Source organism: Lissotriton helveticus, chromosome 12, assembly GCF_964261635.1.
Source record: "Lissotriton helveticus chromosome 12, aLisHel1.1, whole genome shotgun sequence".
Taxonomy (NCBI): domain Eukaryota; kingdom Metazoa; phylum Chordata; class Amphibia; order Caudata; family Salamandridae; genus Lissotriton; species Lissotriton helveticus.
In genome coordinates, this window is record NC_136073.1 from 498,106,610 (window position 1) to 498,123,316 (window position 16,707).

Below are 16,707 nucleotides of genomic sequence, written 5' to 3' on the forward strand. Positions count from 1 at the left end.
GATAATGGGCTTGATAATAGGCTCTTGAGAATTCCAGAGAACTCCAAAAGAAGCCCATGTTCTAGTGTAAACTTGGGCTTCTAATTGGGCGTGGGGACGCACACTACTCACACACCAGCGGTATCGCCCCTAAGGACTATGGTAAATGTAGTTACGTGTTCCGCAATGCATCTTCTTTCGATTCTCTGCTATCTTCGCTGTCTGCGCCATCCCTGGACACGTGTTTCGGGGTATCACCCCTCGTCAGCACGGGATAGGCCGTGTTCTGGGGTTACCGGTGGCTGCCAAAATATCTGCCAGGTTTAGTACCACTCAGGCACGTAGGTGCGGGGTCCCAGGCTCGTCAGCCAAGTGCTCGAGGGGGCTTTAACATTACAATTGGGGGTGGGGTCGCACACTACTCACACACCAGCGGTATTGCCCCTAAGGACTATGGTAAATGTAGTTACATGTTCCGCGATGCATCTTCTTTCAATTCCTCGCTATCTTCGCTGTCTTCGCCATCCCTGGACACGTGTTTCGGGGTATCACCCCTCGTCAGCAGGGATAGGCCGTGTTCTGGGTTTGCCGGTGGCTGCCAAATATCTGCCAGGTTTAGTACCACTCAGGCGCCCAGGCTCGTCAGCCGACTGCTTGAGGGAGCTTTAACATTACAATTGGGGGTGGGATCGCACACTACTCACACACCAGCGGTATCGCCCCTAAGGACTATGGTAAATGTAGTTACGTGTTCCGCGATGCATCTTCTTTCGATTCTCTGCTATCTTCGCTGTCTTCGCCATCCCTGGACACATGTTTCGGGGTATCACCCCTCGTCAGCAGGGATAGGCCGTGTTCTGGGGTTGCCGGTGGCTGCCAAATATCTGCCAGGTTTAGTACCACTCAGGCGCGTAGGTGCGGGGTCCCAGGCTCATCAGCCAACAGCTCGAGGGAGCTTTAACATTACAATTGGGGGTGGGGTCGCACACTACTCACACACCAGCGGTATCGCCCCTAAGGACTATGGTAAATGTAGTTACGTGTTCCGCGATGCATCTTCTTTTGATTCTCTGCTATCTTCGCTGTCTTCGCCATCCCTGGACACGTGTTTCGGGGTATCACCCCCTCGTCAGCAGGGATAGGCCGTGTTCTGGGGTTGCCGGTGGCTGCAAATATCTGCCAGGTTTAGTACCACTCAGGCGCGTAGGTGCGGGGTTCCAGGCTCGTCAGCCAACTGCTCGAGGGAGCTTTAACATTACAATTGGGGGTGGGGTCGCACACTACTCACACACCAGCGGTATCGCCCCTAAGGACTATGGTAAATGTAGTTACGTGTTCCGCGATGCATCTTCTTTCGATTCTCTGCTATCTTCGCTGTCTTTGCCATCCCTGGACACGTGTTTCGGGGTATCACCCCTCGTCAGCAGGGATAGGCCGTGTTCTGGGGTAATGACCGCAAAACACTTGTCCAGGGATGGCAAGCACATCAGAGAACACCCTCAAGACTCAAGACTCGGGTAGAAGCGCACCCGCTGATACCTACTACATCGACCATCATGCTCCGGGGTCACACGCTGATGGGACGAGCAGTGTGCGACCTCATTCACAATTACTATTTATACAGGCTCCCTTGAGCCGGTGGAGGTGACGACCTCGAGATTACGCACCTGCGCGCCACAAAAGGTATCTGGACCTATGAATATTTTTGGCAGCCCACGCAGCAACCCCGTGCACACGCCTAATCCCACTGACGAGCGGTAAAGACCGCGAAACACGTGTCCAGGGATGGCAAGCACATCAGTGAACACCCTCAAGACTCAAGACTCGGGTAGAAGCGCACCCGCTGATATCTACTACATTCGACCATCATGCTCCGGGGTCTCACGCTGATGGGACGAGCAGTGTGCAACCTCATTACTATTTATACAGGCTCCCTTGAGCCGGTGGAGGTGACGACCTTGAGATTACGCACCTGCACGCCACAAAAGTTATCTGGACCAATGAATAATTTCGGCAGCCCACGCAGCAACCCCGTGCACACGCCTAATCCCTGCTGACGAGCGGTAATGACCGCGAAATACGTGTCCAGGGATGGCAAGCACATCAGTGAACACCCTCAAGACTCGGGTAAAAGCGCACCCGCTGATACCTACTACATCGACCATCATTCTCCGGGGTCAGACGCTGAGAGGACGAGCAGGTGTGCGACCTCATTCGCAATTACTATTTATACAGGCTCCCTTGAGCCGGTGGAGGTGACAATCTCGAGATTACGCACCTGCGCGCCACAATTGGTATCTGGACCTATGAATATTTTCGGCAGCCCACGCAGCAACACCGTGCACACACCTAATCCCTGCTGACGAGCGGTAATGACCGCGAAACACGTGTCCAGGGATGGCAAGCACATCAGTGAACACCCTCAAGACTCAAGACTCGGGTAGAAGCACACCCGCTGATACCAACTACATCGACCATCATGCTCCGGGGTCACACGCTGATGGGACGAGCAGTGTGCGACCTCATTCGCAATTACTATTTATACAGGCTCCCTTGAGCCGGTGGAGGTGACGACCTTGAGATTATGCACCTGCGCGCCACAAAAGGTATCTGGACCTATGAATATTTTCAGCAGCCCACGCAGCAACCCCGTGCACACGCCTAATCCCTGCTGACAAGCGGTAATGACCGCGAAACACGTGTCCAGGGATGGCAAGCACATCAGTGAACACCCTCAAGACTCGGGTAGAAGCGCACCCGCTGATACCTACTACATCGACCATCATGCTCCGGGGTCACACGCCGATGGGACGAGCAGTGTGCAACCTCATTCGGAATTACTATTTCTACAGGCTCCCTTGAGCCGGTGGAGGTGACGACCTCGAGATTACACACCTGCGCGCCACAAAAGGTATCTGGACCTATGAATATTTTCGGCAGCCCACGCAGCAACCCCGTGCACACGCCTAATCCCTGCTGACGAACGGCAATGACCGCGAAACACGTGTCCAGGGATGGCAAGCACATCAGTGAACACCCTCAAGACTCAAGACTCGGGTAGAAGTGCACCCGCTGATACCTACTACATCAACCATCATGCTCCGGGGTCACACGCTGATGGGACGAGCAGTGTGCGACCTCATTCGCAATTACTATTTATACAGGCTCCCTTGAGCCGGTGGAGGTGACGACCTCAAGATTACGCACCTGCGCGCCACAAAAGGTATCTGGACCTATGAATATTTTTGGAAGCCCACGCAGCAACCCTGTGCACACGCCTTATCCCTGCTGACGAGCGGTAATGACCGCGAAACCCGTGTCCAGGGATGGCAAGCACATCAGTGAACACCTTCAAGACTCAAGACTCGGGTAGAAGCACACCCGCTGATACCTACTACATCGACCATCATGCTCCGGGGTCACACGCTGATGGGACGAGCAGTGTGCGACCTCATTCGCAATTACTATTTATACAGGCTCCCTTGAGCCGGTGGAGGTGACAATCTCGAGATTACGCACCTGCGCGCCACAATTGGTATCTGGACCTATGAATATTTTCGGCAGACCACGCAGCAACACCGTGCACACACCTAATCCCTGCTGACGAGCGGTAATGACCGCGAAACACGTGTCCAGGGATGGCAAGCACATCAGTGAACACCCTCAAGACTCAAGACTCGGGTAGAAGCACACCAGCTGATACCAACTACATCGACCATCATGCTCCGGGGTCACACGCTGATGGGACGAGCAGTGTGCGACTTCATTCGCAATTACTATTTATACAGGCTCCCTTGAGCCGGTGGAGGTGACGACCTTGAGATTATGCACCTGCGCGCCACAAAAGGTATCTGGACCTATGAATATTTTCAGCAGCCCACGCAGCAACCCCGTGCACACGCCTAATCCCTGCTGACAAGCGGTAATGACCGCGAAACACGTGTCCAGGGATGGCAAGCACATCAGTGAACACCCTCAAGACTCGGGTAGAAGCGCACCCGCTGATACCTACTACATCGACCATCATGCTCCGGGGTCACACGCCGATGGGACGAGCAGTGTGCGACCTCATTCGGAATTACTATTTCCACAGGCTCCCTTGAGCCGGTGGAGGTGACGACCTCGAGATTACGCACCTGCGCGCCACAAAAGGTATCTGGACCTATGAATATTTTCGGCAGCCCACACAGCAACCCCGTGCACACGCCTAATCCCTGCTGACGAGCGGCAATGACCGCGAAACACGTGTCCAGGGATGGCAAGCACATCAGTGAACACCCTCAAGACTCAAGACTCGGGTAGAAGTGCACCCGCTGATACCTACTACATCGACCATCATGCTCCGGGGTCACACGCTGATGGAACGAGCAGTGTGCGACCTCATTCGCAATTACTATTTATACAGGCTCCCTTGAGCCGGTGGAGGTGACGACCTCAAGATTACGCACCTGCGCGCCACAAAAGGTATCTGGACCTATGAATATTTTCGGCAGCCCACGCAGCAACCCTGTGCACACGCCTTATCCCTGCTGACGAGCGGTAATGACCGCGAAACACGTGTCCAGGGATGGCAAGCACATCAGTGAACACCCTCAAGACTCAAGACTCGGGTAGAAGTGCACCCGCTGATACCTACTACATCGACCATCATGCTCCGGGGTCACACGCTGATGGGACGAGCAGTGTGCGACCTCATTCGCAATTACTATTTATACAGGCTCCCTTGAGCCGGTGGAGGTGACGACCTCAAGATTACGCACCTGCGCGCCACAAAAGGTATCTGGACCTATGAATATTTTTGGAAGCCCACGCAGCAACCCTGTGCACACGCCTTATCCCTGCTGACGAGCGGTAATGACCGCGAAACACGTGTCCAGGGATGGCAAGCACATCAGTGAACACCTTCAAGACTCAAGACTCGGGTAGAAGCACACCCGCTGATACCTACTACATCGACCATCATGCTCCGGGGTCACACGCTGATGGGACGAGCAGTGTGCGACCTCATTCGCAATTACTATTTATACAGGCTCCCTTGAGCCGGTGGAGGTGACGACCTCGAGATTACGCACCTGCACGCCACAAAAGGTATCTGGACCTATGAATATTTTCGGCAGCCCACGTAGCAACCCCGTGCACACGCCTAATCCCTGCTGTTGAGCGGTAATGACCGCGAAACACGTGTCCAGGGATGGCAAGCACATCAGTGAACACCCTCAAGACTCAAGACTCGGGTAGAAGCACACCCGCTGATACCAACTACATCGACCATCATGCTCCGGGGTCACACGCTGATTGGATGAGCAGTGTGCGACCTCATTCGCAATTACTATTTATACAGGCTCCCTTAAACCGGTGGAGGTGACGACCTTGAGATTATGCACCTGCGCCACAAAAGGTATCTGGACCTATGAATATTTTCAGCAGCCCACGCAGCAACCCCGTGCACACGCCTAATCCCTGCTGACAAGCGGTAATGATCGCAAAACACGTGTCCAGGGATGGCAAGCACATCAGTGAACACCCTCAAGACTCGGGTAGAAGCGCACCCGCTGATACCTACTACATCGACCATCATGCTCCGGGGTCACACGCCGATGGGACGAGCAGTGTGCGACCTCATTCGGAATTACTATTTCCACAGGCTCCCTTGAGCCGGTGGAGGAGACGACCTCGAGATTACGCACCTGCGCGCCACAAAAGGTATCTGGACCTATGAATATTTTCGGCAGCCCACACAGCAACCCCGTGCACACGCCTAATCCCTGCTGACGAGCGGCAATGACCGCGAAACACGTGTCCAGGGATGGCAAGCACATCAGTGAACACCCTCAAGACTCAAGACTCGGGTAGAAGTGCACCCGCTGATACCTACTACATCGACCATCATGCTCCGGGGTCACACGCTGATGGGACGAGCAGTGTGCGACCTCATTCGCAATTACTATTTATACAGGCTCCCTTGAGCCGGTGGAGGTGACGACCTCAAGATTACGCACCTGCGCGCCACAAAAGGTATCTGGACCTATGAATATTTTCGGCAGCCCACGCAGCAACCCTGTGCACACGCCTTATCCCTGCTGACGAGCGGTAATGACCGCGAAACACGTGTCCAGGGATGGCAAGCACATCAGTGAACACCTTCAAGACTCAAGACTCGGGTAGAAGCACACCCGCTGATACCTAGTACATCGACCATCATGCTCCGGGGTCACACGCTGATGGGACGAGCAGTGTGCGACCTCATTCGCAATTACTATTTATACAGGCTCCCTTGAGCCGGTGGAGGTGACGACCTCGTGATTACGCACCTGCGCGCCACAAAAGGTATCTGGACCTATGAATATTTTCGGCAGCCCACGTAGCAACCCCGTGCACACGCCTAATCCCTGCTGACGAACGGTAATGACCGCGAAACACGTGTCCAGGGATGGCAAGCACATCAGTGAACACCCTCAAGACTCAAGACTCGGGTAGAAGCTCGCCCGCTGATACCTACTACATCGACCATCATGCTCCGGGGTCACACGCTGATGGGACGAGCAGTGTGCTACCTTATTCGCAATTAAACTTGGGCTTCTATTAGAATTCTCAAGAGCCTTTCATCAAGCCCATTATGGCTGCTTTAGCTGCAGTTTCCTGTCGCTAAAGCGGCGATAATTTTAACTCTGTCCTTGTAAATATGCCCCCAAAGTCCTAACTCATAACTTCGAAGTCAGAATGACAAAGCATATAAATCATTATACAAGAGTTAACCAGTCCAACCCATGACTGCAGAAACGACTAATGGTGTTAGGAGTAGTGGGACTCATACACTGCACCTCGTTCGGAAGAACAGCTATTCCTTGTTAACAAACATGTAGTTTGGATGACAGATTAAGTCCAACAAAAGTATTGTGATGCAAAATATCACACAAAAATAAAAAATTATAAAAATCACATGATACACTTTGCATACTGGGTATATAAAGTAAAAGTGAATGAAAACAAAAATATAGAATCCCAAACTTTTGTCATAAAAAGTTAAGCATATTGAATTGTAAAAATTCATATTATCTTAAATTACAAAAAATATATTTACATGTAATATATAGAAATGTAAAACAAATTGTTATAAGAAAATAAACATATACATGAAAATAAATGACTTTTTAAATTTATTAAATAAACGTATTACAATTATAAAATCAAATTATAATGAATAATTTTTTCAAATAACTGAAATATATTCAACTTATAAAATATGACACATTTATTACAATTTTAACAAATAATTGTATTCAAATATATTATTCCAAAAGTATTATAAAAATGAATTTAAATTGAAATACATTTTTTAAATAAAATCACACCAATATATGTTAAAAATTGTTTTAAATTAAAAAAAAGTTCAAATTTGAAAAAAATGAGTCAAACTTAGTACTCCTACATCAAATGAGCAACAGTAGGAAAGGTTTAGAATATGGAGGGACAGGTTTAGTATTCCCACTTTATTGTTAACAAAGGTAGGGAAAGTATTGGAATCTGGAGGGATCAAATGTACTATTCTCACTCCATTGTAAGAACCATTTGGGAAAATGTTGTACCTTGCAAGGGATAAATGTATGAGTCCCACTCCACTATAAGCAGCAGTGGGTAACACGTTGGCCTTTGGAGAGGACAAATGTATTATTCACGCTCATACATGTCTAGAAAATATGAAATATGGATTAATATGGGTAAAATAAAGAAAAATATATTTAAAAAGATATCTTTTATATAAATAATTAAAAACAAATGTTACTATATTAACAGGAAGTAAAAATGTATTGTATAGTTATTTAAATTGGATTCCCAATTAAAAAGGACTTGAATAACAGAACATTAAGTATTAATTCCTTCTGTTGAAATAGTCCGAGCAGAATATATTATTTAAGAACGCAAAATACATGAGACTAGCCGGAGCTAGAAAACTAAGACTTCATTCTTACACAAAATACACTTTACTTCTAAGGTGGTAATAAATGTACAGTGAAAGGAAGATGATTCAGTGTACAAAATAAGCAAAGTATATGCTGTCCTTTTTTAGGAGAAATATAAAATGCATTGTGCTTTCTAGAACTACTACAAAATTGAGTTCAATGTGCAAAAATAAAAAATTTATACTGTGTGCAAAATGAGCAAAGTATGCACTGGCCTGGTTTAGGAGGGGTGTGAAGTGCATTGTACCATATTGAACTACCTCACAATTTCCTTCTAAATATCAGCCTGGTAATTATCTCGTCTAGGGGTTAATTCAGTCTGCAGAGATGAACAAGGTAAATACATACTTGGTTCTTAGTTTTAGACATTCTTATATTGCATGCAATTACTAGGCATGTAAAATGCATTTTTGTGCATTGTGTTGGCAAGTAATTATAATAATTATTTGATATTTAGCAACTAAACCATTGAACCATTGCAAACACCACAATAAAATGAAAAGATAGGCTAACATTCAAAGTACATATTACAAAAAGCTTTAAAGTTCATGAGATAAGCATTTGAAACTGTTGAGATACACTCGGGCTATTCAGATTTGGGTTAGGAGAATCTTGCTATACTGGTCCTAGTAATACCCTAGCTATTACATAGGTGGCCCAGTGTGCTAAGTCAATCATGTAATTAAAGTATGTCTCTGATTCCGATGAGGCACTTTGGCCTTTAGTTGTGAGAACTGTTGTTTTGAAATTTGCACAAACTTAGCACATCTCCCCAACACACTAGGTGATCTGCTGCTAAAACAAGTAGGGAATGCTTGTGCACATGTATGAACTCCCTCAGCCAATAAAAAAGGTTTGAGCAAGGGTCTCCTTTGCTGGACTAAAGCAGGGCAGCAACACAGCAGATGAACCCATGATCCTTGGTGTTTGTGGCATAATCTGCAGGCACTATTGGCACCCAAGCATGACCAACGTGGACTAAAGTCCCTTATTGGTAGAGCAACTAATCTCATATCAAGGATCTGGGCCCATGTTGCTGCATTAAAGGGGTCCATGAGATAAGATTGTGTTTTTCTCACATGATAAGATTCCTTTAGAGGATGCTTCACCACAGAGCTGTAACCCACAGTTAGATCCTGTTCCAAAGAGGCCACTTTCATTTGCTGTTAATTGCTGTCTTCCATACAGAGTATGGGCTGGCATCATCCACCAAAGCAGATACTTCAATCTTGATTGTCAGGATTGCATCTATTAATTAGTTAGACAAAGTGTTAACAGGGCTTTCACAGATGGTTTTAGGACAACTTTTTATGGCGTTCTTAGGAGCCATCCTGCACTTAATGTAATATTTTAGCATAGATGCCTTACACTAAATAGTTGAGTTACTAGCCACAACTCTAGTTTTAATCTGGAGCATCAAGCATGTTGTGGTTGCTGAAATAATTTCTTATATGCTCTACTGTGGTATGATGACTATACTGTAGTGCTGCAGTTAAAGGTGCCTTCATTACTCTTAAAATAGGGGCTATGGAGGCGCTGCTAAATAAATGATTTAGTGGGCCAATCCTGTACGCGATAGCTGCCACCTTCTTTTTAAGGTCCTTTATTTGGGCTGCATCTGAGTTGCTTTTGCTAAACCACACCCCCGGTTATTTAGTGCACCCAAGGCCTCTGGAAGGGAGCTTAGCTTCTTGATAATGGGAGAACCTAATTTAATGTCCAAGCAGGGTAATTTGACTCCTAGGTCTGCCAAGTGTGTTGCAAGTAATTGGAGTAAGTCGATATGCAGCTCCATTTTACTAGATTGCCAGAGAAGAGCCCTAGCCATTGCATCCTGCAAGGCACTTATGACTGCAAGCACTGAGATCTTTAAAGAGACCGGATCTAAGTCTGAGGTTTTGTTGTTCACCCTCCGTCCCAATGTTGGGGTTTGACTGAGCGTGTCATCTATTTGGGCCTCAATAGAAGCTAAAAATTGATCCGAGAGGTTGCCCAGCTCCTGGTCTATGATGCTCTTTCATCTAGATATTGATGCAATGATAGTTGGTGAATTGATTGCTATAGAGGGTTTAACACATGTGAGCAATGGTGAGACGGGGGCTCCTTGGATTGTTGATTGGAAGGACTTGGGCCGCTACCAAGATTTTTTTAGTTATGGATTCCATATGTTGGTTGCTGGCCCCATTAATGCTAGTATTAGAAGCTGAAAACATACTAATGCCTTCTTGATCCACTTTGTACCTATGGAAAGCTGGGCTGATGGCAATGGAAGTGACCATTGAGTCCTGCGCCAATTGATGGAGGCTAAATGTGTGCCTTGTAATCACCTCAGATGTTTGCTTTCAACATGATTGTGAGCATCAATCGTTAATGCCCACTGCTGGTGATAGATTATGGCTGATGCTTTGTAGACTAGTTACCAGGGAGAGGGAGAGCCCTGGATGAGTGAGGTCTGAGGGCAGGGCTGCATTGTCTAAAGATAGTTCTGAGGGCACAATGGTGGCCTGATAGTAATTCCTTATTGACCCTTTGGTGCAGCGGATCACCCTTCTGCTGTTCCAATAGAAGCCTCATACTGGGCTTCTCCCTCCTTCTGTGAGGACTTATCCAGTTCAGACTCTGATACTTTCCTGTTGAATTGGGATAATTTCTGTCTCCCCATTCCCAGGTGAGCCGATACTTGTGTGTGCTTTAGATGGAGTTTTAACCAATCCAGAAACCCCTCTCCTGGGAGTTTGGCTGACAATAAAGAATCCCTCCCAAAGTGGCCCCTAACCTCACTCATTGCACCAGGTACTCATTGTTGAGTTACCAAGGGGAGGGGCACGAGCACACTGCAAATGTTAATTACATGCAATCTACAAGTTAGGCAGGCAGGCTTCATTATTGCTGTGACTTGACCTCCTGTGTTCCACAGGAAAGGTGTCTGTGTTCTGAAGCGCACTCCTATATTTCAGCAGATGGTGTGTCTTGACAATCCTTGGTGTGCAGGTGAATCAAGCATTCAACTCATACTGTGCTATAAACGACATATTGCAGGCAGGCGAGGGCTCCATGGACCAGTGGCTCAAGCTTGACCTAAACTATCTCCCTTGCAAGCTCACACTCCTGCTTGCCACCATAAACCTTTGCCTCTTCTACCCATCCCACACCTCGGTGGCTTGTTGCCGCCTGGCTGCTCCTGATCCCTCTGGCGTGGCTCAGGCATGGCTGTGTCATGCCGTTCCTACAGATACCTTTTATTGGCTAAAGAGTATAGTTCACTTAGTCTAAAAAACTTCACAGGAATCGTCTGCACTAAAGGCACTGGCTAAAGTTTAAAACACATTTGTAGCTGTTCTTTGATGTATCTCAGTATACAATGAATGCACAGAAACATGAAGGGCATTTCTTGAAACAGGATAATGGCTGCACGGAACATGAACAGCTAAACAGAAACATAAAGGGCGTTTCTTGGTATAATGAAGGGCATTACTTGGTATGCTAAAAACAAACTGCAATGCACCCAAAGTGTCCTCACCTAATTCAGCCCAGCTCACACAGTATCATAACACCAGCACTAAAGTGGTGGAGCATCTTTATTTTGTGCCGGGCTCTCTTTTCTTTGGTTTATGTCCCATACCCTGCTTCATAAGTGCTGCACGTCTTATGATTGCACGCTTGTTATCATCAAGGTTGCCAGGCTGCGCCTGTACTCCATAAATACCAACCGCACCCTGTAACGGATGCTTGCAGTGAAGTGTTCCAATTTCCAGCCAGCAATGTGGGCAGTGTTGAGACTCCGTGTTTCGGTAAAGTGTGTCTCCACACACGCCTTTTTGATTTTCCCTTTTCTTATGCCAAAGTTGCATGGACTTAATAATTGCCACAGTTGCATATACTGAACATTGCAGTTCTCAATCTTTTTGCCACGCTGTGGAGCACTTTAACTCAAGTGGGAGCGTATGTTGCTGACTCGTGGAGTCTAGTATGCACATTACATAGTTTGTTTCCACAGCATTAAGGTGAGCATATATATTGTATCTGACTGTTGGGGAGCTGTGAAAACACATTGGAATAAAAGCCATAGTACTTATTTGTGCATCTCAGCAACGCCTCATTCTGAAGTTTAGAACATATTTGTTAGCACAGCTCTAATCGATCCAAGTAAAGAGAAGGTTTAGATGCTACAGATGTTGATAAGCTTCCACTGCATTCTTGATTATGTTATCACAAAAGGTTTACAGTTACTGTACTATTGTAGTTACCTGAGACATTAAGAGTGAGATACTTCCTCATTTATTGGACTCAAAGGTTTATCAAGTTATTTTGCAGGTAAGGTGGTGTAGTGTATTACACGTGATCACATCTAATATATGTTCTTGTGGAGTTTGATAGAACCTAATTATTGCACATAGTTGGTGCTGCTGGAAGGTGGGCTTTGGGGGTGCTGCTCCTGGTGGTCTCGCCTGTGAGGCTGTGGATGCAGTAGGTAAGCTAAGAGGCAGCAGGTTCCTGGCCCTCCCCCTTCATGTGCCTGAGCACGACGAGGGCTCACCTGCCCAGACCGGGACCAACTTCTTTTCTGGCTGCTCTCGTGGAGTTTATTTTGGGTGTAGACAAGAGGCAGCCAAGATGAGGCGTGCACATGCGGGATGTGCACCAGAGATCAGTCAGGACAAACACACACCCTCAGTGGGCCAGTGGCTCAATTATCCTCTTCTGGACCCGGGGTGGGGCTAGCGCTGGTTCCATAGGTGTTTAGGTGATTGGCCTTTGCTGGGTGTCTGGTCCGAGAGTCTTCCCTGAATCGGCTCCTGTGTTTGTGCATCCGCGACCTGCTGTGCTATGCCCACCACTCGTCGCTGCTCATCAAGTCTGATCTGTTTCTTCTGCAAGTGAGCAATTGAGAGTAAGGGCTCCATCACTTTCTCCTTAAACATTCAAGAAAAAAACATGGAGGCAGGCCCAGGAGAGTACAGCTAAATTAACAAGTAAAATTATACAAAAGGTAGAAAATGTTACCTGTAAAAACATTAGGTAATATACTTAAACCCCTTCCTAAACTATTACCCTAAAGATCCAGAACCCACATTAAAGATAACACTAGAAAAAAAACGTTTCACATTAATTTGAGAAAATAACTATACTCTAAAATGAATTGTTATAGAAAAACGTAAAACATAATACATATTACTAAAGACAAATAGATAATTTAAAAAATCAGTTGGTTAATTATACTTAATTTACATAATTATTAATAAAATTAATATATTAATGATATGAAATAAATAATCAAAGTATAAACAATAAAAATAGATGTTGCAGATCAAAACACACCGTATTCCCCTACAAACCCAGGAGCCAACCATTAGGTTAACATTCAAATAAAGTATCAAAACCATCTTGAAATGCATTACAAAAGAAAACCGGCCCCGGCAAAGAGATCGGCGGCACCCCCAATCCCCCGAGGGGTACGAGGGGCGGTCGACCACTTTGCCAGGGCCGGTTTTAGTTCCCAGTCCGGCCCTGAATACTCTGCCCCACTATACTCTTGGCCCAATATTTTTGACAGAACATTTGTATCAATTGATATTTTGTAAAAAATATTAACAGTGAAAATCCAAAATATGTGCTCTAGGAAATCTAGTTGTTAAAGAGCTATATGAAGAGCAATGTGAAATGATGATTTTCATACAATACTACCATGTAAATCATATGGAAGATATACATTTACCTTTTCTATTAATTAATAGTTTCACAATTATTTTAAAGGAAATGGATAGAACATGTTTTATTTTGAGCAATCAATTGTGCTTCTTGGAAAATCTTGATGGGAACTAACCACCACAAAAGATCATTTATACCCTAGCAGGAGGACTGCGGTCCTGCTAGGTCTGTAGGAGCCAAGGACAACAGGCCCCACTGGCGTTCTGCATTCTTCCATTTGGTATATTTGGAGCTGGCTTGCCTCCTGCCTGTAGGGAACAGCTGTTTTTGCTTACTTCCTTAGGGTGGGAGGAATTTGAGTTTCCCTGTCCACAAGACCATGGGCAGGGAGACAAAAATTGCTCTCACCCAGCAGGGGCATTTTCAAATTCCAGCCAGGTGTGAGACGCAAGGTTCCCCTGCCTTTGCAGGCAGTGAAACTACTGTGTCTGGAGGGTGGGCTCCACAGGAAACATTTATTGAGCGTGTTAGGATGTTCACATCCTTGGGTGTTGGAGCCCTTAGGAACTCCAGGATGCTAGTGTAGGTTGTCAATGTGTCCCCTCCCCTGATTATATTTATATGTGCAATGCACCCATTGGCCCCGGTCCTGTCAGTTTATTTCCCAGTGTTCTACTGCCAGCTCTTTAAGTGTTCTAATGAACTACGGGAGCCCTAACATCCTTATTTATGACAAAAGTGTGATACCCCTTAAACCATCTTCATTAAATCAGAGACAAACAAAATGAATGGGTTAGTTTTGTCATAGAAAGTATGGTTAGTGATCTAGAAAGGAAATTTAAGGCACATTTTATATGAGTTCTTAATAGACCAGAGAGGGCAGGAGGGAGCACGGACACGTGCATCGAAGGGCAGTGGGAGCAGGGTAGAAGTAGCAGGCTAACCACACCCAGGGCAGGCGGGAAGGGCATTTGCACAACACAGGACCATGCAGAGTTGGATTTAGGGGTTAAGAGCATGGACTCAGACTACAGAGGGGAGGGAGAGGGGGCAGAGGCAGGGACAATAGGCTAACCATGAAGGGCAAGCAGGAGGGGCAGTGACAGCATATGGGCACATGTGGGGCTGGAGGGAGGGGGCAGTGGCCTGGACTCATTCACTCATACAACAAAGGGCACGGAAGAGGTGAGTTGGAGAAGCACGCTAATAATAAAGGGAAAGCGGAAGTGGGAGTGGCAACACAGAACACACATAGGACAGGTGGGAGGAGGCAGGACCAGACTCACAAAATAGAGGACAGGCATGAAGGAGGCCTAACCGGCCAGCTTTTGTTATTTCTGGCCCCACTGGTGCTCAGTGGCCCTCAAACTAATAGAATGAATCACCAGCCAGCCCACTAGAACGAAAGGTCACAATTGCTTCCAGTATTCATCTGCAGTTAGCTCTATTGGCAGTTCACCTTGTTCTAGATTAATGTCATTATTTGTAACAGCATGGGATTAATTCAGTCCAGAGAGCAAATAAAAGGGATGATGTTTCCCCAGGACTCTTGAGGTGGCCCAAATACCTCCAGGTGGATTTAACTTTTTATTTACCTTATAACCACTTAACAGTAGGAGATGGACAATGAGTATTATGTACCCCAGAGGGGCATTTTTGTAAAATGAGGTTGTTTGTATGGTTTATGCTTGTAATGTTTTGTTCTGATTTAGATTCCAGAGACTCACTCATAGCGTGTGTGGTAGGACTGTTTGCAAATACAGAGACAGGCTTCATATAATGAATATAAATGGACTCAGATACCACAGGGCACACATGATGTGGATTGGACAGGAGAGCAAGCTAAGAGCGGACGGCAAGTGGGAGCAGCAGTTGCTGCCAAAAACACCACACAGGGCAAGAAGAAGGGTAGTCCAGGGGTGGAGGTAGCAAATTGACCTAGGAAGAAAGGCCTGCATGGGCAAAGGCAGGACAATGGACCATGGAGGGCAGAAGGGAGTGGGCAAGGGCCTGCACACTGAAAATTATGGGCTAGGGGGAGGGGCAGGGGCAGCACACAAAGGGCAGGCAGGCATGTGCAGGGGCCATAAGGTGTTCACACAGGGCTGATACGGGAGGGCAGGGTGAGCAAGCCTGTGCCACTTGATTCAAGCTATCCTGACTGATATGGTGTGATACCCCAAAACCGGTCCTAGGATGCTTGTTTCCAGTCCAGGGAGGACCTGACTTGGCAGTTCGGGCTGGACTGTTCCCATGAGGGACAGGGTGAAGACTGATTTAAGACTGATTTGCATATGGCCAGGTCAAACCTGGGGTGGCATGGTGAGCAAAATAATTATGGATTTAACCCAGATCTCTTTTGTCTGTGGTGAATGTTTTGATTTGTTCTGCATTCCGTCCATCAATTGTGTATCTTTTGCTTTCTCGCCCTAAGTGTGCCGGTTATGCCCAGACGTGGGTCACTGGCTCACTGTGCCACTGGTTTCAAGCTATTCTTGCTGATGAGGGTTGAAACCCTACAACCGGTCCTAGGACACTTGTTTCCGGTCCAATGGTGACCTGGCTTGGGAGTTCGGACTGTACTGTTCCCATGAGGCACAGGGTCAAGACTGATTTGCATATGGCCAGGTCTAAACTGGGGTGGCATGGTGAGCAAAAAAATTATGGATTTAACCCAGATCTCTTGACTGGGGGTTAATGTTTTGATTTGTTCTACATTCTGTCCATCAATTGTGTGTCTTATGCATGAGCAGGGTCAGAATAATGGCCCATGAGGGCCAGTAGCAAGGGGAAGACAAGAGTATGTTGTGGTGAGTTGACCACCAGCAAGAGTTAGGCCTATACCAAACTCCAGTTTTGAATGGCAGAAGTAGGGTTGGGTGACAAATTCTGCTCCTCCGGCAGAGTTTGCAATGTTTTCGCCACTCCGCTTTACAGCTGTAACACGGGGTTCTGGCCAAACCTTTTTGCATGCAGCTTGCTAATAGCAAGTTGATGAGCATAAGTAAGAATTGTCATTCCCAGTGTGATTTTCAGGTGCTAGGAGGGCACCCGGCAAGATTTTCTCAATGCAGCCAGTCCTGACCATTCGCAGTGAGAAAGCTGCCACTCGAGCAGT